Below are 23,071 nucleotides of genomic sequence, written 5' to 3'. Positions count from 1 at the left end.
AAGGATCAACAATATTCAAATCTGTATGTATTTTGCATATCTTTAACTCACCCCACCTAACAAATTCCCGTATGAGGTGAAACTTCCGTAGTACGTGTTTGCTTTTGTGGCAGTTCCTTGGCTCCTTAGCTTGCACAATAGCCCCATTGTTGTCACAGTAGAGGTTCAATGGACTAGAGGCATTAAGAAACACACCAAGCTCGATGAGGAACTTTCTTATCCAAACACCTTCCTTCGCATATTCAGAAGTTGCAATGTACTCGGCTTCTGTTGTAGAATCAGTCATAGTCTCTTGCTTAGAATTCTTCCAACTAACAACACCACCATTTATTGTGAACACAAAACCTGATTGCGATTTTAACTCGTCTGGGTCAGTTTGGAAGCTAGCATCAGTGTAACCGGTTACAACGGGCTCCTCCTTACCCCCATATACCAGGAACATATCTTTAGTCCTTCTCAAGTACGTAAGTATGCCTTTTACCGTTGTCTAGTGATCCTCACCTGGATCAGCCTGGTGCCTACTCATAGCACTTATAGCGTATGAAACATCTAGGCGTGTACTTATCATGGCATACATGATTGATCCAATTGCCGAGGCATATGGTACCTTACTCATGCGCTCGCTCATTAGCCGTCGTAGGACACTACTTCTGGCTAAGGTGTATACCATGTGACATAGGTAAGAACCTTTGGACTGTTCCATGTTGAACTGTTTCAACACCTTGTCAATGTACATATCTTGACTCAATCTTGCAAGCCTCTTTGACCTATCTCTATAGATCCTTATGCCCAAAATATATGTTGCTTCCCCTAAGTCCTTCATAGAAAAACTCTTTTTCAGTGAAGCCTTTGTGACACCCCAGGTGTCAGTTTCGTGTTATGACGGGAGATTAATCCTAATCTCGGATGCTCAGTAAAAATTTCTCTTTCTCGCTCGCGTATGTCTCTGATTATCCAGATTATTCATTCACATTTCGCCGAATTCGGAATTATTCAATCTCACAGAAGGCCAATTTTGGAGCGTGTTAAAACTTTTAATTCTCGGAACTCATGCAGACTCGAAGATCATTCTCGAATTTTAAATCTCATTTGAAGCTCTTTAAATCAAACTCTCGACGACTGTTATCTGATCTGAGCCCAAATCTAATTCCTGAACTTCGATCTATGTTCGACTATTTTATCCGGGTCCGTATTCTCCGATGGGATACTCAGTACGTCGCCCTCTAATTAATTCTTATCTGACTCGACTCATACCTCTGTGTTCGATCCCGATTTAAAAATCAGCATCGACGATGATTTTAAATGTCACGAATTATCTCTTTCAATCCTAAATCCGAAAGCCGGTCATATTTCGAGGCGATTTATTTTCGAATCATACGTAGTGAATTATTTTCGAGCGAAATCAAATTAGACTCTCGGCCGAGTTAATCGCTCAATCGTCTGTTTGTCGGAACTCTAATTCGCTCTGTTCCCCGTACAAACAAATTCCGCGGGAGCATTTTAATTTCGGGAAAATAAATTAGCGCGGCCCGAGTACATGTTTTGGGCCAAGTCCATTCTAGCCCGGCCCATTTGGCCTATGAGGAAACCCTAACCCTACCTCATGCCTATAAATAGCAGCCCTCTCTCCTTGCACTTGGTTATTTTGCACTCCCACCCCTCAAAAATTTCCAGCCGCCACAGCCTCCCTGTCTTCTTCCTCCCACGGCAGCAGCAGCAGGGAGCTCGGCTCCTCGCCATGGCGCTCGGCACCCATCCAGCAGGGCGTCGCATCTCCCAGCCAGCGCCATGTCTCTCCCCTCCCAGCGCCCTTCCTCCCTGCGCCGCGCCACCCCCTCGGCTGTCCAGTAGGAAGTCTGGCGCCTCCCTCTGCCTCCTGTACAGCGCGCGCCCCTGGTCCTGGCATGTTTCTTTTTTTTTCTGGCCGGCCATGGATTTCCTCGGCACCATTCCTTTGATTCGAGTGGGGAGTTCGGCCTCAAGCCAGCATGAGTCGGTGACCTCCCTGCTCGGCCATGGCTGCGCCATGAGCATCTAGTGCCCCTCCCCCTCGACCTCCCTGCTTGGCAAGTGTCCAGCCGACGCCCAACTCGGCCTCGCCGTCGGCCTTGCCCAGCAGCAACAGTCTGTCCCGGCACTCACCAGTGCCAAGATCCACTGCGCCCTCCCCTTCCTTGTAGCCGTGGTGTTTGGTGGCCTCGCTTTGGCGCTCGACACCCCCAATGGCTGAACAGACCCCTCTTCTCGAGCAGGTCGTACCTCCGCCGGCCTTGCTCCTCTCCATCGAGCCGAGCTTGGTGTCCCTGCCATGGTGGACGCTCGGCGTCCGAGCTCCATTCCCCCTGCTGTGTGCTGCTCCGCAGTGCACCGTTCATGCTTGCTATGCGCTCGACGGAATGCACAACAAACCTTGCGTCGTCGATTCCCTACAGCAGCACCCTCTTCGCCTTGCATCGTCGTCAAACTTGGCTGTTGTTTTTCCCCCCCATGACCAGCACCCCTGCAGCAGCCCCAGCCCGCTCGACCCTCCACTCCACAACGCCGTCGTTGTCCCTGCCTATGCGCAGTCCAAATCCCTGCAACAAGCCTCGCCGAGCATTGCCCCGCAGCAGCATGCACCTTCGCCTCGAGCGTGGGTGCTCGGCGAATCGCAGCAGCGAGCCACGCCCTCCGGCTTCGCTTCAGTCTTCCATGTGCGACGACGCGTTCGTCTTCGCGTCACATGTGCAGCAACCCCGACCGAGGTTTGATATGGTGAGCCGATGTGTTATTTTGTGTTAGATCGGATACATATGTGAAAGGGAAATGTGCCCTTGGGCCATTTCTAAGTATTTTGGTGATTGTGCGCCAACACAAGGGCTTAAATGTGTATTTATGCTTCTGGAGGAACAAAGTGCAAATCAAGATAAAAGGTATGTTTCTAAGTCTTAGTACATTGGTTTTGTGTACTAATATACTTGTCTAAGTGTGGGAAACAGAAAGAAGAAGAAAAGAGAAGCAGTGCAAATAGCTTGGCTGTGTACAGCCAAGACCTAGCTCTGTCTGGAGCACCGGACTGTCCGGTGTGCACCGGACAGTGTCCGGTGCGCCAGACTCACTCGGCGCGAACTGCCCGCTCTCGGGAATTTGCCGACGGCGTACGGCTATAATTCACCGGACTGTCCGGTGTGCACCGGACTGTCCGGTGAGCCAACGGTCGGCTGAGCCAACGGTCGGCCGCGCAATCCGCGCGAGACACGTGGCCGAGCCAACGGTCGGAAGGGGGGCACCGGACTGTCCGGTGTGCACCGGACTGTCCGGTGCGCCAACGGCTCCCAGATCTGCAACAGTCAGCAACGGTCGGCTGCACTATTTATGGAAACAAATCGGGCACAGGACAGTGTCCGGTGTGCACCGGACTGTCCGGTGCACCCGACGACAGAAGGCAAGGATGGCCTTCCAGATTTATTCTCAACGGCTCCTAGCTGCCTTGGGGCTATAAAAGGGACCCCTAGGCGCATGGAGAAAAAAACCAAGCATTCCTACAACTCTTCTAAGCACCAAGACATCAATCTCACGCATTCGTTTCATTGTGATAGCATATACAGCTCTTGTGGAGTTGTGAACTCTTTGTGTTGCGTTGCGAGCTCTTGTTGCAACTTGTGTGCGTGTTGTTGCTCTGATTTTCGAGTCTTGTGTGCGTTGCTCATTCCCACCTTACTCCGTGCTTCTTTGTGAACTCAATTGTAAGGGCGAGAGACTCCAAGTTGTGGAGATTCCTCGCAAACGGGAAAAGATCAAAGGAAACAAAAACACCGTGGTATTCAAGTTGATCATTGGATCACTTGAGAGGAGTTGAGTGCAACTCTCGTCCGTTGGGACGCCACAACGTGGAGTAGGCAAGTTTTGTACTTGGCCGAACCACGGGATAACCACCGTGTCAACTCTGTGATTGCTTTCTTGTGGTTATCGTGTTTTGACTCTCTCTAGCCACTTGGCAATTACTGTGCTAACGCTTAATCAAAGTTTTGTGGCTATAAGTTTAAGTTTTTACAGGATCACCTATTCACCCCCCCCCCCCCCCCCCTCTAGGTGCTCTCAATTGGTATCAGAGCCGTTCTCTTCAAGAAAGGGACTAACCGCCCGAAGAGATGGATCCTAAGGGGAAGGGAATTGTGATCAACGACAAGGAGAAGGAGTCCTTCGTCAACGAGCCAAGGGATGACAAGTCCAACGACTCGGGCTCGGGCCACAGGCGCAAAGATGGGAAGAAGAAGAAGACAAGGCGCATCAAGGAGATCGTCTACTACGACAGCGACGAATCCTCTTCTTCCCAAAAGGACGACGACCACGACAAACAAAAGACGGTTAACTCAAACTTTTCTTTTGATTATTCGCGCATTCCACATAGCTCAAATACTCATTTGCTCCCCATTCCACTTGGCAAGCCTCCTCACTTTGATGGAGAGGACTACGGATTTTGGAGTCACAAAATGCGTACTCACCTATTTTCTCTCCATCCAAGCATTTGGGAGATTGTTGAAAGTGGAATGAAATTTGATAGCTCGGATAGCCCTTCATTCATTAATGAGCAAATCCACAAGAATGCACAAGCTACCACTGTTCTTCTAGCTTCATTGTGCAGGGATGAATATAACAAAGTGAGCGGCTTGGATAACGCCAAGCAGATCTGGGACACCCTCAAGATTTCTCATGAGGGGAATGACGTTACCTTGCTCACCAAAATGGAGTTGGTGGAAGGCGAGCTTGGACGGTTCGCGATGATAAGGGGCGAGGAGCCAACTCAGACATACAACCGGCTCAAGACCCTTATCAACAAAATAAGGAGCTACGGAAGCACGCGATGGACGGACCACGACGTCGTCCGACTAATGCTCAGGTCCTTTACCGTTCTTGATCCTCATTTGGTGAATAATATTCGTGAGAATCCTAGGTACACCAAAATGTCGCCCGAAGAAGTCCTAGGAAAATTCGTCAGCGGGCGAATGATGATCAAGGAGGCAAGGTATGTGGACGACGCCTTGAATGGACCGATCAACGAGCCGCAACCTCTTGCTCTCAAAGCCACAAGGAGCAAGGAGGCGCTACCCCGCAAGGTGGCGCAAATTGAGGCGGCCGGTCTTAATGATGAAGAGATGGCCCTCATCATCAAAAGATTCAAGACGGTGCTAAAGAGTCGCAATGGACAGCCGAGCAAGACTAAGACCAAGGGAAAGCGATCATGCTTCAATGCGGTAAGCTTGGTCATTTTATTGCTAACTGTCCGGATAATGAAAGTGACCAGGAAAAGGGGAACAAAAGAGAGAAGAAGAAGCACTACAAGAAGGCCAAGGGCGAAGCACATATCGGAAAGGAGTGGGATTCGGATTGCTCCTCCTCCGACTCCGACAATGAGGGACTCGCCGCCACTGCCTTCAACAAATCGGCCCTCTTCCCCAACGAGCATCACACTTGCCTCATGGCAAGGGAGAAGAAGGTAAGTACTCAAAATACCACTTATGCTTCTTCTAGTGATGATGAATCTAGTGATGAAGATGAAGTTGATTATTCATGCTTATTTAAAGGTCTAGATAGAACCAAGGTAGACAAAATCAATGAATTGATTGATACCTTAAATGATAAGAACATACTTGTAGAAAAGCAAGAGGATTTGTTGTATGAAGAACATGATAAATTTGTTAGTGCACAAAATTCTCTTGCTCTAGAAATTAAAAGAAATGAAATGCTTTCTTGTGAATTATCATCTTGCCATGAGACAATTTCTAAATTAAAGAACATTAACGATGAGTTGAATGCTAAGATAGAAATAGCTAGTAAATCAACAACTTGTGTAGAAAATGTTGTTATTTGCAATAGATGTAAAGAATTTGATATTGATGCTTGTAGTGAACATATAGCCTCTATTGCAAAGTTAAATAATGAAGTAGCTAGTCTTAATGCCCAACTTAAGACTAGCAAAAGTGAATTTGATAAGTTAAAATTTGCTAGGGATGCCTACACGGTTGGTAGACACCCCTCAATTAAGGATGGGCTTGGCTTCAAGAGAGAAGTCAAGAACTTGACAAGCCATAAGGCTCCCATCTCCGCCAAGGAGAAAGGGAAGGCCCCTATGGCTAGTAGCACTAAGAAGAATCATGCTTTTATATATCATGATAGGAGACAAACTAGAAATGCTTATATGAGTTATAATGCTTATGATGATTTTAACTCACATGCCATGTTTGCTTCTAGTTCTTCTTTTATGCATGGTAGAAATATGTCTAGGAAAAATGCTATGCCTAGAAAGAATATTATCCATGCTCCTAGGAAAGTAGTGAATGAACCTTCTACAATTTATTGTGCTTTAAATGCTTCCTTTGCTATTTGTAGAAAGGATAAGAAAATTGTTGCTAGGAAGTTAGGAGCAAAATGCAAGGGAGACAAAACTTGCATTTGGGTCCCTAAGAATATTTGTACTAACCTTGTAGGACCCAACATGAGTTGGGTACCTAAGTCCCAAGCCTAAATTTGCCTTGCAGGTTTATGCATCCGGGGGTTCAAGCTGGATTATCGACAGCGGATGCACAAACCATATGACGGGGGAGAAGAAGATGTTCACCTCCTACGTCAAGAATAAGGATTCCCAAGATTCAATCATATTCGGTGATGGGAATCAAGGCAAGGTAAAAGGGTTAGGTAAAATTGCAATTTCTAATGAGCACTCTATATCTAATGTGTTTTTAGTAGAGTCTCTTGGTTATAATTTGCTATCTGTTAGTCAATTATGCAACATGGGGTATAACTGTCTATTTACAAATGTAGATGTGTCTGTCTTTAGAAGAAGTGATGGTTCACTAGCTTTTAAGGGTGTATTAGACGGCAAACTTTATTTAGTTGATTTTGCAAAAGAAGAGGCCAGTCTAGATGCATGCTTAATAGCTAAGACTAGCATGGGCTGGCTGTGGCATCGCCGCTTAGCACATGTGGGGATGAAGAACCTTCACAAGCTTCTAAAGGGAGAACACGTGATAGGTTTGACTAACGTTCAATTCGAAAAAGATAGACCTTGTGCAGCTTGTCAAGCAGGTAAACAAGTGGGAGGAGCACATCACAGCAAGAATGTGATGACCCCTGGAGCTACTGCATATGGACCTCTTCGGACCCGTCGCCTATCTGAGCATAGGAGGGAGTAAGTATGGTCTAGTTATTGTAGATGATTTTTCCCGCTTCACTTGGGTGTTCTTTTTGCAGGATAAGTCTAAAACCCAAGGGACCCTCAAGCGCTTCCTCAGGAGAGCTCAAAATGAGTTTGAGCTCAAGGTGAAGAAGATAAGGAGCGACAACGGGTCCGAGTTCAAGAACCTTCAAGTGGAGGAGTTCCTTGAAGAGGAAGGGATCAAGCACGAGTTCTCAGCTCCCTACACACCACAGCAAAATGGTGTGGTAGAGAGGAAGAACAGGACGCTCATCGACATGGCGAGGACGATGCTAGGAGAGTTCAAGACCCCCGAGTGCTTTTGGACGGAAGCCGTGAACACGGCTTGCCACGCCATCAACAGGGTCTACCTTCATCGCCTCCTCAAGAAGACGTCGTATGAGCTACTAACCGGTAACAAACCCAATGTATCTTACTTTCGTGTATTTGGGAGCAAGTGCTACATTCTAGTGAAGAAAGGTAGAAATTCTAAGTTTGCTCCCAAAGCAGTAGAAGGGTTTTTATTAGGTTATGACTCAAATACAAAGGCGTATAGAGTCTTCAACAAATCATCGGGTTTGGTTGAAGTCTCTAGCGACGTTGTATTTGATGAGACTAATGGCTCTCCAAGAGAGCAAGCTGTTGATCTTGATGATGTAGATGAAGAAGATGTTCCAACGGCCGCTATGCGCACCATGGCGATTGGTGATGTGCGACCACAGGAACACTTGGAGCAAGATCAACCTTCTTCCTCAAACGTGGTGCATTCCCCAACACAAGATGACGAACAGGTACCTCAAGTGGAGGCGTGTGATCAAGGGGGAGCACAAGTTGATAATGTAATGGAGGAAGAAGCGCAACCGGCACCTCCAACCCAAGTTCGAGCAATGATTCAAAGGGATCATCCCGTCGACCAAATTCTGGGTGACATTAGCAAGGGAGTAACTACTCGATCTCGATTAGTTAATTTTTGTGAACATTACTCCTTTGTCTCTTCTATTGAGCCTTTCAGGGTAGAAGAGGCCTTGCTAGATCCGGACTGGGTGTTGGCCATGCAAGAGGAGCTCAACAACTTCAAAAGAAATGAAGTTTGGACATTGGTACCTCGTCCCAAGCAAAATGTTGTGGGAACCAAGTGGGTGTTCCGCAACAAACAGGACGAGCACGGGGTGGTGACAAGGAACAAGGCTCGACTTGTGGCAAAAGGTTATGCCCAAGTCCCAGGTTTGGACTTTGAGGAGACTTTTGCTCCTGTGGCTAGGCTAGAGTCAATTCGTATCTTGCTAGCATATGCCGCTCACCATTCTTTCAGGTTGTTCCAAATGGATGTGAAGAGCGCGTTCCTCAACGGGCCAATAAATGAGGAGGTGTACGTGGAGCAACCCCCTGGCTTCGAGGATGAACGGTACCCCGACCACGTGTGTAAGCTCTCTAAGGCGCTCTATGGACTTAAGCAAGCCCCAAGAGCATGGTATGAATGCCTTAGAGATTTCTTAATTGCTAATGCTTTCAAGGTTGGGAAAGCCGATCCAACTCTTTTTACAAAGACTTGTGATGGTGATTTATTTGTGTGCCAAATTTATGTCGATGACATAATATTTGGTTCTACTAATAAAAAGACTTGTGAAGAGTTTAGCAGGGTGATGACGCAGAAATTCGAGATGTCGATGATGGGCGAGTTGAACTACTTCCTTGGGTTCCAAGTGAAGCAACTCAAGGACGGCACCTTCATCTCCCAAACGAAGTACACGCAGGACCTGCTAAAGCGGTTTGGGATGAAGGACGCCAAGCCTGCAAAGACACCGATGGGAACCGACGGACACACCGACCTCAACAAAGGAGGTAAGTCCGTTGATCAAAAAGCATACCGGTCAATGATAGGGTCATTACTTTACTTATGTGCTAGTAGACCGGATATTATGCTTAGCGTATGCATGTGTGCTAGATTTCAATCCGATCCTAAGGAGTGTCACTTAGTGGCGGTGAAGCGAATTCTTAGATATTTAGTTGTTACGCCTTGCCTCGGGCTCTGGTATCCAAAGGGGTCTACCTTTGACTTGATTGGATACTCAGACTCCGATTATGCTGGATGTAAGGTCGATAGGAAGAGTACATCGGGGACGTGCCAATTCTTAGGAAGGTCCTTGGTGTCATGGAAATCTAAGAAACAAACCTCCGTTGCCCTATCCACCGCTGAGGCCGAGTATGTTGCCGCAGGACAGTGTTGCGCGCAACTACTTTGGATGAGGCAAACCCTCAGGGACTTTGGCTACAATCTGAGCAAAGTCCCACTCCTATGTGATAATGAGAGTGCTATCCGCATGGCGGAAAATCCTGTTGAACACAGCCGCACAAAGCACATAGACATCCGGCATCACTTTTTGAGAGACCACCAGCAAAAGGGGGATATCGAAGTGTTTCATGTTAGCACCGAGAACCAGCTAGCCGATATCTTTACCAAGCCTCTAGATGAGAAGACCTTTTGCAGGCTGCGGAGTGAGCTAAATGTCTTAGATTCGCGGAACTTGGATTGAATTGTAGCATACATGTGTTTATGCCTTTGATCATGTTCATTCTGCATTTTGTTGCTTATTGTGGTGCTCAAGTTGTACAAACACTCCCTGGACCTCACAAGTCCGTTGCAAAGTGATGCACATGTTTAGGGGGAGATGTGTTACAACTTGACCCTTTGAGACTAATCATATGCTTGAGTTTGTTTGACTTAGTCTCGAAGGAGAATTGAAAGGGAAAAGATGGACTTGGACCATGAAAGACTTCCACTGCACTCCGATGAGAGGGTAACTTATTCCAAGTTCATCTCATGAACTCTTATTGCCATTTGATCTTAATTGAAGATTTTTGTGAGGCAATGGGGTTAAAGGGCCAAGATTGATCCCGTTTTGGTGCTTGATGCCAAAGGGGGAGAAAATAAAGGCCAAAGTGATAAATGGATCAGCTACCACTTGAGAGATTTTGAAAATAGTAGAATAGAGCTTTTGGTTTGTCAAAACTCTTTTATTGCATCTCTAGTAAATAGTTGGCTTCTTGTGGGGAGAAGTAGTGATTATGGGAAAAAGGGGGAGTTCTTGAAATCTTTGATCAATCTCTTTTGGAATGACTCTCTTATGCTTCAACATGTGTGTTTGACTTAGAGATAGAGATTTGAGTTTGATTTACAAAAACAAACCAAGTGGTGGCAAAGGATGATCCATATATGCCAAATTCGATTCAAAATAAAACTCATTTTATTTGAAGTGATATTGCACTTGTTCTTGTTGCTTTATGTTGTGTTGGCATAAATCACCAAAAAGGGGGAGATTGAAAGGGAAATGTGCCCTTGGGCCATTTCTAAGTATTTTGGTGATTGTGTGCCAACACAAGGGCTTAAATGTGTATTTATGCTTCTGGAGGAACAAAGTGCAAATCAAGATAAAAGGTATGTTTCTAAGTCTTAGTACATTGGTTTTGTGTACTAATATACTTGTCTAAGTGTGGGAAACAGAAAGAAGAAGAAAAGAGAAGCAGTGCAAATAGCTTGGCTGTGTACAGCCAAGACCTAGCTCTGTCTGGAGCACCGGACTGTCCGGTGTGCACCGGACAGTGTCCGGTGCGCCAGACTCACTCGGCGCGAACTGCCCGCTCTCGGGAATTTGCCGACGGCGTACGGCTATAATTCACCGGACTGTCCGGTGTGCACCGGACTGTCCGGTGAGCCAACGGTCGGCTGAGCCAACGGTCGGCCGCGCAATCCGCGCGAGACACGTGGCCGAGCCAACGGTCGGAAGGGGGGCACCGGACTGTCCGGTGTGCACCGGACTGTCCGGTGCGCCAACGGCTCCCAGATCTGCAACAGTCAGCAACGGTCGGCTGCACTGTTTATGGAAACAAATCGGGCACCGGACAGTGTCCGGTGTGCACCGGACTGTCCGGTGCACCCGACGACAGAAGGCAAGGATGGCCTTCCAGATTTATTCTCAACGGCTCCTAGCTGCCTTGGGGCTATAAAAGGGACCCCTAGGCGCATGGAGAAAAAAACCAAGCATTCCTACAACTCTTCTAAGCACCAAGACATCAATCTCACGCATTCGTTTCATTGTGATAGCATATAGAGCTCTTGTGGAGTTGTGAACTCTTTGTGTTGCGTTGCGAGCTCTTGTTGCAACTTGTGTGCGTGTTGTTGCTCTGATTTTCGAGTCTTGTGTGCGTTGCTCATTCCCACCTTACTCCGTGCTTCTTTGTGAACTCAATTGTAAGGGCGAGAGACTCCAAGTTGTGGAGATTCCTCGCAAACGGGAAAAGATCAAAGGAAACAAAAACACCGTGGTATTCAAGTTGATCATTGGATCACTTGAGAGGAGTTGAGTGCAACTCTCGTCCGTTGGGACGCCACAACGTGGAGTAGGCAAGTTTTGTACTTGGCTGAACCACGGGATAACCACCGTGTCAACTCTGTGATTGCTTTCTTGTGGTTATCGTGTTTTGACTCTCTCTAGCCACTTGGCAATTACTGTGCTAACGCTTAATCAAAGTTTTGTGGCTATAAGTTTAAGTTTTTACAGGATCACCTATTCACCCCCCCCCCCCTCTAGGTGCTCTCAATATGTGGCTGCGATAGTTATTTTGTACGTCATAGGGATTTTTCGCGGATGTATTATTTGATTGTTAAAATGCTTCGTCGTGAAATATTGTGTTTGCGCGGCAAAATTTAATAAAGCCTAAAGCATGCTCGATGACTTTCGTAGCCGGCTAAGGGGTTAGTCTATGTTAAATATATCTTATGTATTCATCGTGGCGTAGGATAGCGTGGGTTGAAAATATAAATTATGTGACAGGTGATTCGTGTTTTAAAAGCGAGATGTGCGAATGATCGGTTAGTGTTTCACTTGTTTAGTCGATAAATGTTGTCATAAATAATTGTGCTAAAATTGGGCATGAGAAGGCAGTGGGGACACGTATGTACGTGTGTGCTGTGGTGTATTGTAGTAGTGGTGGCGTAAGATATTTGATTGAGGCGTGCGGGTATATGTCGTGATATGGTTATACTCGCAACGGGGGAAGATGTATATATTGTGACACGACGCTTAGGTCGCTATTATATAATCGTGTGAAGGATGCTCGTGATGGTTGTGTGATTAAGGGTGATGTAGTGGCAGGCGAGAAGTAAGTTTAATTTTCAAACGATTCGTGGGTAGTATCTCGGTGTTGTCATGATTTTTGTGGTATGGCAATGTGATGCTTCGCTTTGTCAATCATCACATTCCATGCCCCTTTGGATAAATAAATAACTTGTTGATCGATTAGAGGTCTTATACGAGTGTTATCGCAGCCCAAGAATTATTGGAAGCAAGTAGCCTTCATAAGTCGGTCCTGGTTAAAATTGAAGAACAATCCGATAACATATGCACCTAAGTGCTTTAGGTCCTTCAGTAGCAAGTAAGTCTTATGGAGTTTTATGCCAGATGTTAATGCCTCTATGTTAGACCTCCTAAAATATGGTGTTCTAAGTGACTTGTGTGTTGTCTTGTTTAAGTTGAGAAAAGGTTAAGAAACGTTAATTAACCTGCTCCCACCCATGTTTTGAGTTGCAATGTCTAAATGGGTTGCTAAGTCTTATGCTATGATTAGCCAACTAATGTGGAGGAGTCAAATTCGTTAAGTGATTGTTATATATGTGTTGTCTCGGATTGCGATAATAATATGCAAGCCGACGTGTAGGATGTGTAGCGGCCTAGATTGTTACTCTGGCTAGCCGACTTGTTAGATGGCTTTGGTTAAGTTTGTAGTCGCGATGAATTGCTTGTTGTGGTCTAAATGTGTATGGTTATGGTTGCGAATGAAAAGTAGTAGTGCTTAGGTGATGTCTAAATTAAAATGCAAACTATTGGTGAAAAGCGCTTCGATATTGATTGTTATAGTTAATGCATTGTTAATTGAGTATGGTACTTTTAGTGCGCAAAATAACTTGTATAAAAATTAGTAAGCCTACATGTTAGTTCTCACTTAGTTATTTTAACTCTAACAATTATCAAAGTGTTAGAATAATTCAAGTCTTTAGAACATGACAATTCTTAAATTGTATAGGAGCTGGAATTTATTGCTTTCTGTTTTGGGCTGCACGCACTGTTTTAGTTGTGCTGTATGTTTGATGAACTAAATTGTGTTTTCTGTAGATATGTGCTATAGAAAAGTGGTAGATAACCTTATTATCTTGCTGGTGTTAAAATTTGACAACCATAGGTCTGACGGTTTAGGAGTTAGGATTTTTACAAATTCAGTAACTGAATCTGTCCAAATTCTGTACAGATTTCAGAAACTGCATTGTTTGCCTAATTTAATGTTACAATCTGTTCATGGTCATTATAAGAAAGTTGTAGATGCTTTTCTGATCTTGCTTGTGTTAAAATTTCATAAACACAGGCCTGATAGTTTAAGAGTTATGAATTTTACAAACTGGTTGCTGTGTTCTGTCCTCTGTCAGGACAGATTTCGAAAACTGTAATGTTTGATTTGATTAAACCTGGAATCACTTCTTGGTGATTATAAAAGTTATGTAGTGCTTTTCCCAAGCTTTTCAAAAAGTTTTGGATCACTATTTTTGGTGGTCTGAAGACTAAGTTACATGTGTTTGAAGTGTGAAGACTGAATCTGTCCAGTTTTGGACAGCACAGCCTTCATAGTGTATTTTACCCTTGATACATGTTAAACCAGCCAGGGATGTTTATAAATAATTTGTAGAACATTTAATTAGCTTTCCAGAAAGTCTAGGATCACTTTGTTTGGATGTCTGAATCTTTTGTTGTGAATTTTTGAAGTTGCAAGTCTGCATCCGTCCAAATCTGGACAAAGCTACTGTGTTTGCACAATTCAACCTTGCTAAGTGTTTAATCGTGCTATGATGACAATACCAATGTTGTAGGGCACTTTGTAAGCTTTCCAGAAAGTCCTAATTTGCTAGTTTTGGATTAATATTTGAAAAGTTATGATTAAAACAAGCAACTGCTGTATTGCTGTCCTAAAATTCTGCTAGTGCTCATTTGATTGTTAGTTCACCCGTTTGGCTAAAAATGTTTGGTTAGCACTTAAATAAATGTAGACTTGCCATGACTAAGCTTAATATTGCCTAAGTGTCCTGTTTTATATGTTTCTTCTCTAGTTGATTGTGATATAGGAGTTCATAGACATGAATGCCTAGGTCCTATTTAAACTTACGTTGTATTGGTTGCTTTTGTACGATCAATAGAAGAACAAATGAACGATTAAGGTGAGCGTAGTAAATGCGTGTACTTATGATGTCGTGGCCATGTTGCGTAAATAAATAAAATGTTGTCATCTTTTTAATGGTGTTAATGTTGAACGCCGACGACGTGTAGATAACTAAAGCTAACATGTAGTTATCTACGGTGTCTTCCACTTTAATGTTTAGTTCGCCACTGTGTCTTTGTATATCTTGTGCTATTTTTGTGCTACTTTCATTATATTCATACATATGCATCTTGCACCTCATATAGGACCGAGAGATGATGATCGAGCTAGTGATGTGGTGTCAACCACAAGATGCAGTCGGTGGACGACCCAAGGAATGATGGACTTAACCAGTGGATGCTCGCCAAGCGAGTGCCTCCCCAGCAAACACTATCTAAGTGTTAAAAATTAAAGGCAAGCCCCGGTTTATGCATAACTGTTATATATGCTATTTTACTGCACTTAATGTTTGTAGGCTTGTACCGTGCACTTAAGTGTAGGAGTTGAATGAAACCCTAGTTGCATGAACTCAGGATTCCCTTTGAGATGGATACTAGTATGCTAGGTCGAGTAGTTGCTTTATTAATTAGGGATCTCGGTAGAAGTCGAGTGATTTTTCTAGCACTCGCGCGAGGTCAGGAATTGATTGTATCCATTTTGATATCATAATGATGGTGGTCTGTGGACAACGGTCCATGGGGATGCGTTGTCTACGAGACGGAAATTGGAATAAGGATTAAGGTGTGGTACCGTGTGTCAAGCGTTTGAACGTACTAAACACATACCGAGGAATATGGTAAATCGGTAAGCCTAGTACCTGATTGAACCTGGCAGTAGACTTTGCCCCTCACGCGACCTGAGACGAGGTCTCCCATTCCGGTTATGGTGGGTACAAGTGCGGTCACTGCACGACGGCCAATCGGGGTCAGTGAGGCATTGTACGCCAAGGCGGTGAGCCCTGTTCTGCTGACGGGGAATCGATGGGGACGGTTGATATGTGTGGGGACGGAGTGCCCCTACATGTCGTGTGTTTAGGTTTACCTTGCAAGGTTTAAAAACTCGATTCGAATCGTCTGCTTCTCGCAGCTAATGAGACTGCTTGATCCATGCTGCTACATTGAGTAACAAGTGGAAATGTGTTGACTTGGCAAAAGATGTTGATTGATAAATATTTGATACCATGTATGACTAGCTAGGTACTCATCTAGTCTTAAAAGGATCTTACTAAAACTTGAAAAGCTAAAACTTGATTTTAGACTCAGCTAGTGCTTTTGGCAAACCAAACCCCTCAGCCAAACAGCTGCATGTCTAGAGGTAGAGGAGTAGACTCCTCACACCGGGTAAGTCTAGCTGAGTATTAGTATACTCAGCCTTGCTTGTGGCATAATTTTTGCAGGTACTACTTAGGATGATTGGTTGATGGTGTGACTTGGCCTTCGTCCCTACCGCCGGGACAGACGGTCGAGTGGGTTACTGCTTCCGCAGGAGAGGACCAATAGGAGTAGCGTGGCCAGGCTTCGCCATGTTACTCGGTTTTCTCCGTTAGTTATTTCCGCTGCATTAAAAATTTATGGTTATTATTTCTGAAACTCCGATAATGTAATCACTAATGATACTTATTAAATTTGTGGTATTATGTTTTATTGTATTTCTCTGTGCCTCACCTTCGAGTGAGCTAGTGGTATTCGATCCTGGATAAGTGGCCTTGTCGGACTAGATCCGAGGGACTGACGAGTTATTCTGGTTTAAGTGCGTTGCTGCCCTTGCGGGTGTGACTTGGGCACTTAAACTGGAATAATTCGGGCGGTTCCGCCACAGCTGGTATCGGAGCGAATACCAGTACAGAGAAGTCAATAAGTCATAATTACCAACCTTTTCTAAAAGTAAAACTTGTTAGAAACCAATGTTGGATAGATGTCAGGACAATAAGGCTAGGCTTAGGATGTGAAGCCTTAGTAATTAGATGGGTAGCTAGGTGGCTATTTATTTAGGCCATAAAGGCTACCACTACTATTAATAAGGATGTTGTTACAAGCACCCGAAAAATTAGTTAGGTCTGTGAAGACGACTAGAATGAGCATGCATTATGATTGTCGCATTATAAATGTCTCTTGTGCACCGACCTGCTTCTCTCACCTTTATTCCAATAATAATTTTTTTTGAATAATGTGTTGTATTGCTATGTTATGAAATATAAGAATTGCCTTATCTCTCGCCTAATTAGTAAGTCTTGCTAGGTTGTGTTATGTGATTCTCTTGCCTTGCTATCTAGGTGGTATTCTAGATGTTCAACCCTTTTTACAAAAAAAAATGTTGTCTGTTCTGCTCATGAAAAGTTTTTCCCCCTCCAAACAACCTTGAGCTTATCAAGTGAAACCTCTTAAAAAAAATATTTTCATGCTTGTGTAGGTATTTTCTAACCCTTGTGTGTTTTACCCTGAAGTTGCACCTACACAACTTGTAGACACCCATAGCTTGACCCCTAAATCGACTATAACTTCCTTGTGCACTTGTTGTGTCAAAAAAATCGTTGGGTGTCTAATTGCGCAAACCCTATCAAGGCCATGTTTCTTTCCATAAACCCTTGCCCCTAAAACTTCATAACATTCCTGTTGATCATCCAGCTGATCTTGTTGCCTACCTCTCCTTTCACCTGGATCTGGTAATCCTTTTTCTTATGAATCATGTTTGCTTTATCATCCGAATCTCGGGATCCCCTATTGAATCTGCCCCGTTATCTGCTATAAACCGTTCTCAAGTATCAGATGTTGATCTTGCCTAAATCTCTCATATCTGATCATTCTCATACTCTTTCTCTAAGGATCATGACGTCATTTTATCAACTTATCTCTAAACGACATATCCATGTGGATTAATGGATGTTGTTGTTATCTTGGGATCTTTTATGTCTCTAAAAGCTTATCAGTCTCGATATCATGGTTGGTTCCTCCTCATATCAAATATCGTATCGATCTTTGGCTGATAATCCCCGTGATGATCAAGAAATAATTCTTTGAGTTGAAGAAAGTACTTATGTGATGCTCTTTTGCCAGCAATCTCTGCTACAACTCTGATCATATTCTTATTTTCTGGGCCATACTCTCATGGGCTCCATCTATCTATGCTATGTGAATTTCTTATTGGTTACGTTTGGTAATGGTGTCATGACTAACGACTGATGGTGCCGCGACGAAACCGAGAGCCTACTATGGTGCACACATGGTTGAGCTGCTCGGCACGCGCTGGTATCGTGGTTAATAGTCGTGATCCATCACGAGACTATACCGATGTGCTCTCTTTTGTGGACACCCTCTCAGAATGATCGCTGCATTTTGTCTCGATATGTCGCGATATTCTATCCAAATCTATCTTCATTATCTTGTCAAATCCCATCTCATGAATTTGCACCTATCTTCATCCTGGGAGTTACATGCTTCTCCACCCTTGAAGATCCTCATTCGAATCTCGGGACGAGATTCTTTTTAAGGGGGGAAGGCTGTGACACCCCAGGTGTCAGTTTCGTGTTATGACGGGAGATTAATCCTAATCTTGGATGCTCAGTAAAAATTTCTCTTTCTCGCTCGCGTATGTCTCTGATTATCCAGATTATTCATTCACATTTCACCGAATTCGGAATTATTCAATCTCACAGAAGGCCAATTTTGGAGCGTGTTAAAACTTTTAATTCTCGGAACTCATGCAGACTCGAAGATCATTCTCGAATTTTAAATCTCATTTGAAGCTCTTTAAATCAAACTCTCGACGACTGTTATCTGATCTGAGCCCAAATCTAATTCCTGAACTTCGATCTATGTTCGACTATTTTATCCGGGTCCGTATTCTCCGATGGGATACTCAGTACGTCGCCCTCTAATTAATTCTTATCTGACTCGACTCATACCTCTGTGTTCGATCCCGATTTAAAAATCAGCATCGACGATGATTTTAAATGTCACGAATTATCTCTTTCAATCCTAAATCCGAAAGCCGGTCATATTTCGAGGCGATTTATTTTCGAATCATACGTAGTGAATTATTTTCGAGCGAAATCAAATTAGACTCTCGGCCGAGTTAATCGCTCAATCGTCTGTTTGTCGGAACTCTAATTCGCTCTGTTCCCCGTACAAACAAATTCCGCGGGAGCATTTTAATTTCGGGAAAATAAATTAGCGCGGCCCGAGTACATGTTTTGGGCCAAGTCCATTCTAGCCCGGCCCATTTGGCCCATGAGGAAACCCTAACCCTACCTCATGCCTATAAATAGCAGCCCTCTCTCATTGCACTTGGTTATTTTGCACTCCCACCCCTCAAAAATTTCCAGCCGCCACAGCCTCCCTGTCTTCTTCCTCCCACGGCAGCAGCAGCAGGGAGCTCGGCTCCTCGCCATGGCGCTCGGCACCCATCCAGCAGGGCGTCGCATCTCCCAGCCAGCGCCATGTCTCTCCCCTCCCAGCGCCCTTCCTCCCTGCGCCGCGCCACCCCCTCGGCTGTCCAGTAGGAAGTCTGGCGCCTCCCTCTGCCTCCTGTACAGCGCGCGCCCCTGGTCCTGGCATGTTTCTTTTTTTTTCTGGCCGGCCATGGATTTCCTCGGCACCATTCCTTTGATTCGAGTGGGGAGTTCGGCCTCAAGCCAGCATGAGTCAGTGACCTCCCTGCTCGGCCATGGCTGCGCCATGAGCATCTAGTGCCCCTCCCCCTCGACCTCCCTGCTTGGCAAGTGTCCAGCCGACGCCCAACTCGGCCTCGCCGTCGGCCTTGCCCAGCAGCAACAGTCTGTCCCGGCACTCACCAGTGCCAAGATCCACTGCGCCCTCCCCTTCCTTGTAGCCGTGGTGTTTGGTGGCCTCGCTTTGGCGCTCGACACCCCCAATGGCTGAACAGACCCCTCTTCTCGAGCAGGTCGTACCTCCGCCGGCCTTGCTCCTCTCCATCGAGCCGAGCTTGGTGTCCCTGCCATGGTGGACGCTCGGCGTCCGAGCTCCATTCCCCCTGCTGTGTGCTGCTCCGCAGTGCACCGTTCATGCTTGCTATGCGCTCGACGGAATGCACAACAAACCTTGCGTCGTCGATTCCCTACAGCAGCACCCCTCTTCGCCTTGCATCGTCGTCAAACTTGGCTGTTGTTTTTCCCCCCCATGACCAGCACCCCTGCAGCAGCCCCAGCCCGCTCGACCCTCCAATCCACAACGCCGTCGTTGTCCCTGCCTATGCGCAGTCCAAATCCCTGCAACAAGCCTCGCCGAGCATTGCCCCGCAGCAGCATGCACCTTCGCCTCACGCGTGGGTGCTCGGCGAATCGCAGCAGCGAGCCACGCCCTCCGGCTTCGCTTCAGTCTTCCATGTGCGACGACGCGTTCGTCTTCGCGTCACATGTGCAGCAACCCCGACCGAGGTTTGATATGGTGAGCCGATGTGTTATTTTGTGTTAGATCGGATACATATGTGGCTGCGATAGTTATTTTGTACGTCATAGGGATTTTTCGCGGATGTATTATTTGATTGTTAAAATGCTTCGTCGTGAAATATTGTGTTTGCGCGGCAAAATTTAATAAAGCCTAAAGCATGCTCGATGACTTTCGTAGCCGGCTAAGGGGTTAGTCTATGTTAAATATATCTTATGTATTCATCGTGGCGTAGGATAGCGTGGGTTGAAAATATAAATTATGTGACAGGTGATTCGTGTTTTAAAAGCGAGATGTGCGAATGATCGGTTAGTGTTTCACTTGTTTAGTCGATAAATGTTGTCATAAATAATTGTGCTAAAATTGGGCATGAGAAGGCAGTGGGGACACGTATGTACGTGTGTGCTGTGGTGTATTGTAGTAGTGGTGGCGTAAGATATTTGATTGAGGCGTGCGGGTATATTTCGTGATATGGTTATACTCGCAACGGGGGAAGATGTATATATTGTGACACGACGCTTAGGTCGCTATTATATAATCGTGTGAAGGATGCTCGTGATGGTTGTGTGATTAAGGGTGATGTAGTGGCAGGCGAGAAGTAAGTTTAATTTTCAAACGATTCGTGGGTAGTATCTCGGTGTTGTCATGATTTTTGTGGTATGGCAATGTGATGCTTCGCTTTGTCAATCATCACATTCCATGCCCCTTTGGATAAATAAATAACTTGTTGATCGATTAGAGGTCTTATACGAGTGTTATCGCAGCCCAAGAATTATTGGAAGCAAGTAGCCTTCATAAGTCGGTCCTGGTTAAAATTGAAGAACAATCCGATAACATATGCACCTAAGTGCTTTAGGTCCTTCAGTAGCAAGTAAGTCTTATGGAGTTTTATGCCAGATGTTAATGCCTCTATGTTAGACCTCCTAAAATATGGTGTTCTAAGTGACTTGTGTGTTGTCTTGTTTAAGTTGAGAAAAGGTTAAGAAACGTTAATTAACCTGCTCCCACCCATGTTTTGAGTTGCAATGTCTAAATGGGTTGCTAAGTCTTATGCTATGATTAGCCAACTAATGTGGAGGAGTCAAATTCGTTAAGTGATTGTTATATATGTGTTGTCTCGGATTGCGATAATAATATGCAAGCCGACGTGTAGGATGTGTAGCGGCCTAGATTGTTACTCTGGCTAGCCGACTTGTTAGATGGCTTTGGTTAAGTTTGTAGTCGCGATGAATTGCTTGTTGTGGTCTAAATGTGTATGGTTATGGTTGCGAATGAAAAGTAGTAGTGCTTAGGTGATGTCTAAATTAAAATGCAAACTATTGGTGAAAAGCGCTTCGATATTGATTGTTATAGTTAATGCATTGTTAATTGAGTATGGTACTTTTAGTGCGCAAAATAACTTGTATAAAAATTAGTAAGCCTACATGTTAGTTCTCACTTAGTTATTTTAACTCTAACAATTATCAAAGTGTTAGAATAATTCAAGTCTTTAGAACATGACAATTCTTGAATTGTATAGGAGCTGGAATTTATTGCTTTCTGTTTTGGGCTGCACGCACTGTTTTAGTTGTGCTGTATGTTTGATGAACTAAATTGTGTTTTCTGTAGATATGTGCTATAGAAAGGTGGTAGATAACCTTATTATCTTGCTGGTGTTAAAATTTGACAACCATAGGTCTGACGGTTTAGGAGTTAGGATTTTTACAAATTCAGTAACTGAATCTGTCCAAATTCTGTACAGATTTCAGAAACTGTATTGTTTGCCTAATTTAATTTTACAATCTGTTCATGGTCATTATAAGAAAGTTGTAGATGCTTTTCTGATCTTGCTTGTGTTAAAATTTCATAAACACAGGCCTGATAGTTTAAGAGTTATGAATTTTACAAACTGGTTGCTGTGTTCTGTCCTCTGTCAGGACAGATTTCGAAAACTGTAATGTTTGATTTGATTAAACCTGGAATCACTTCTTGGTGATTATAAAAGTTATGTAGTGCTTTTCCCAAGCTTTTCAAAAAGTCTTGGATCACTATTTTTGGTGGTCTGAAGACTAAGTTACATGTGTTTGAAGTGTGAAGACTGAATCTGTCCAGTTTTGGACAGCACAGCCTTCATAGTGTATTTTACCCTTGATACATGTTAAACCAGCCAGGGATGTTTATAAATAATTTGTAGAACATTTAATTAGCTTTCCAGAAAGTCTAGGATCACTTTGTTTGGATGTCTGAATCTTTTGTTGTGAATTTTTGAAGTTGCAAGTCTGCATCCGTCCAAATCTGGACAAAGCTACTGTGTTTGCACAATTCAACCTTGCTAAGTGTTTAATCGTGCTGTGATGACAATACCAATGTTGTAGGGCACTTTGTAAGCTTTCCAGAAAGTGCTAGTTTGCTAGTTTTGGATTAATATTTGAAAAGTTATGATTAAAACAAGCAACTGCTGTATTGCTGTCCTAAAATTCTGCTAGTGCTCATTTGATTGTTAGTTCACCCGTTTGGCTAAAAATGTTTGGTTAGCACTTAAATAAATGTAGACTTGCCATGACTAAGCTTAATATTGCCTAAGTGTCCTGTTTTATATGTTTCTTCTCTAGTTGATTGTGATATAGGAGTTCATAGACATGAATGCCTAGGTCCTATTTAAACTTACGTTGTATTGGTTGCTTTTGTACGATCAATAGAAGAACAAATGAACGATTAAGGTGAGCGTAGTAAATGCGTGTACTTGTGATGTCGTGGCCATGTTGCGTAAATAAATAAAATGTTGTCATCTTTTTAATGGTGTTAATGTTGAACGCCGACGACGTGTAGATAACTAAAGCTAACATGTAGTTATCTACGGTGTCTTCCACTTTAATGTTTAGTTCGCCACTGTGTCTTTGTATATCTTGTGCTATTTTTGTGCTACTTTCATTATATTCATACATATGCATCTTGCACCTCATATAGGACCGAGAGATGATGATCGAGCTAGTGATGTGGTGTCAACCATAAGATGCAGTCGGTGGACGACCCAAGGAATGATGGACTTAACCAGTGGATGCTCGCCAAGCGAGTGCCTCCCCAGCAAACACTATCTAAGTGTTAAAAATTAAAGGCAAGCCCCGGTTTATGCATAACCGTTATATATGCTATTTTACTGCACTTAATGTTTGTAGGCTTGTACCGTGCACTTAAGTGTAGGAGTTGAATGAAACCCTAGTTGCATGAACTCAGGATTCCCTTTGAGATGGATACTAGTATGCTAGGTCGAGTA

This window comes from Zea mays, chromosome 2 (genome assembly GCF_902167145.1).
Source record: "Zea mays cultivar B73 chromosome 2, Zm-B73-REFERENCE-NAM-5.0, whole genome shotgun sequence".
In the NCBI taxonomy this organism is placed as follows: Eukaryota; Viridiplantae; Streptophyta; class Magnoliopsida; order Poales; family Poaceae; genus Zea; species Zea mays.
This window is presented reverse-complemented; position numbering follows the sequence as displayed.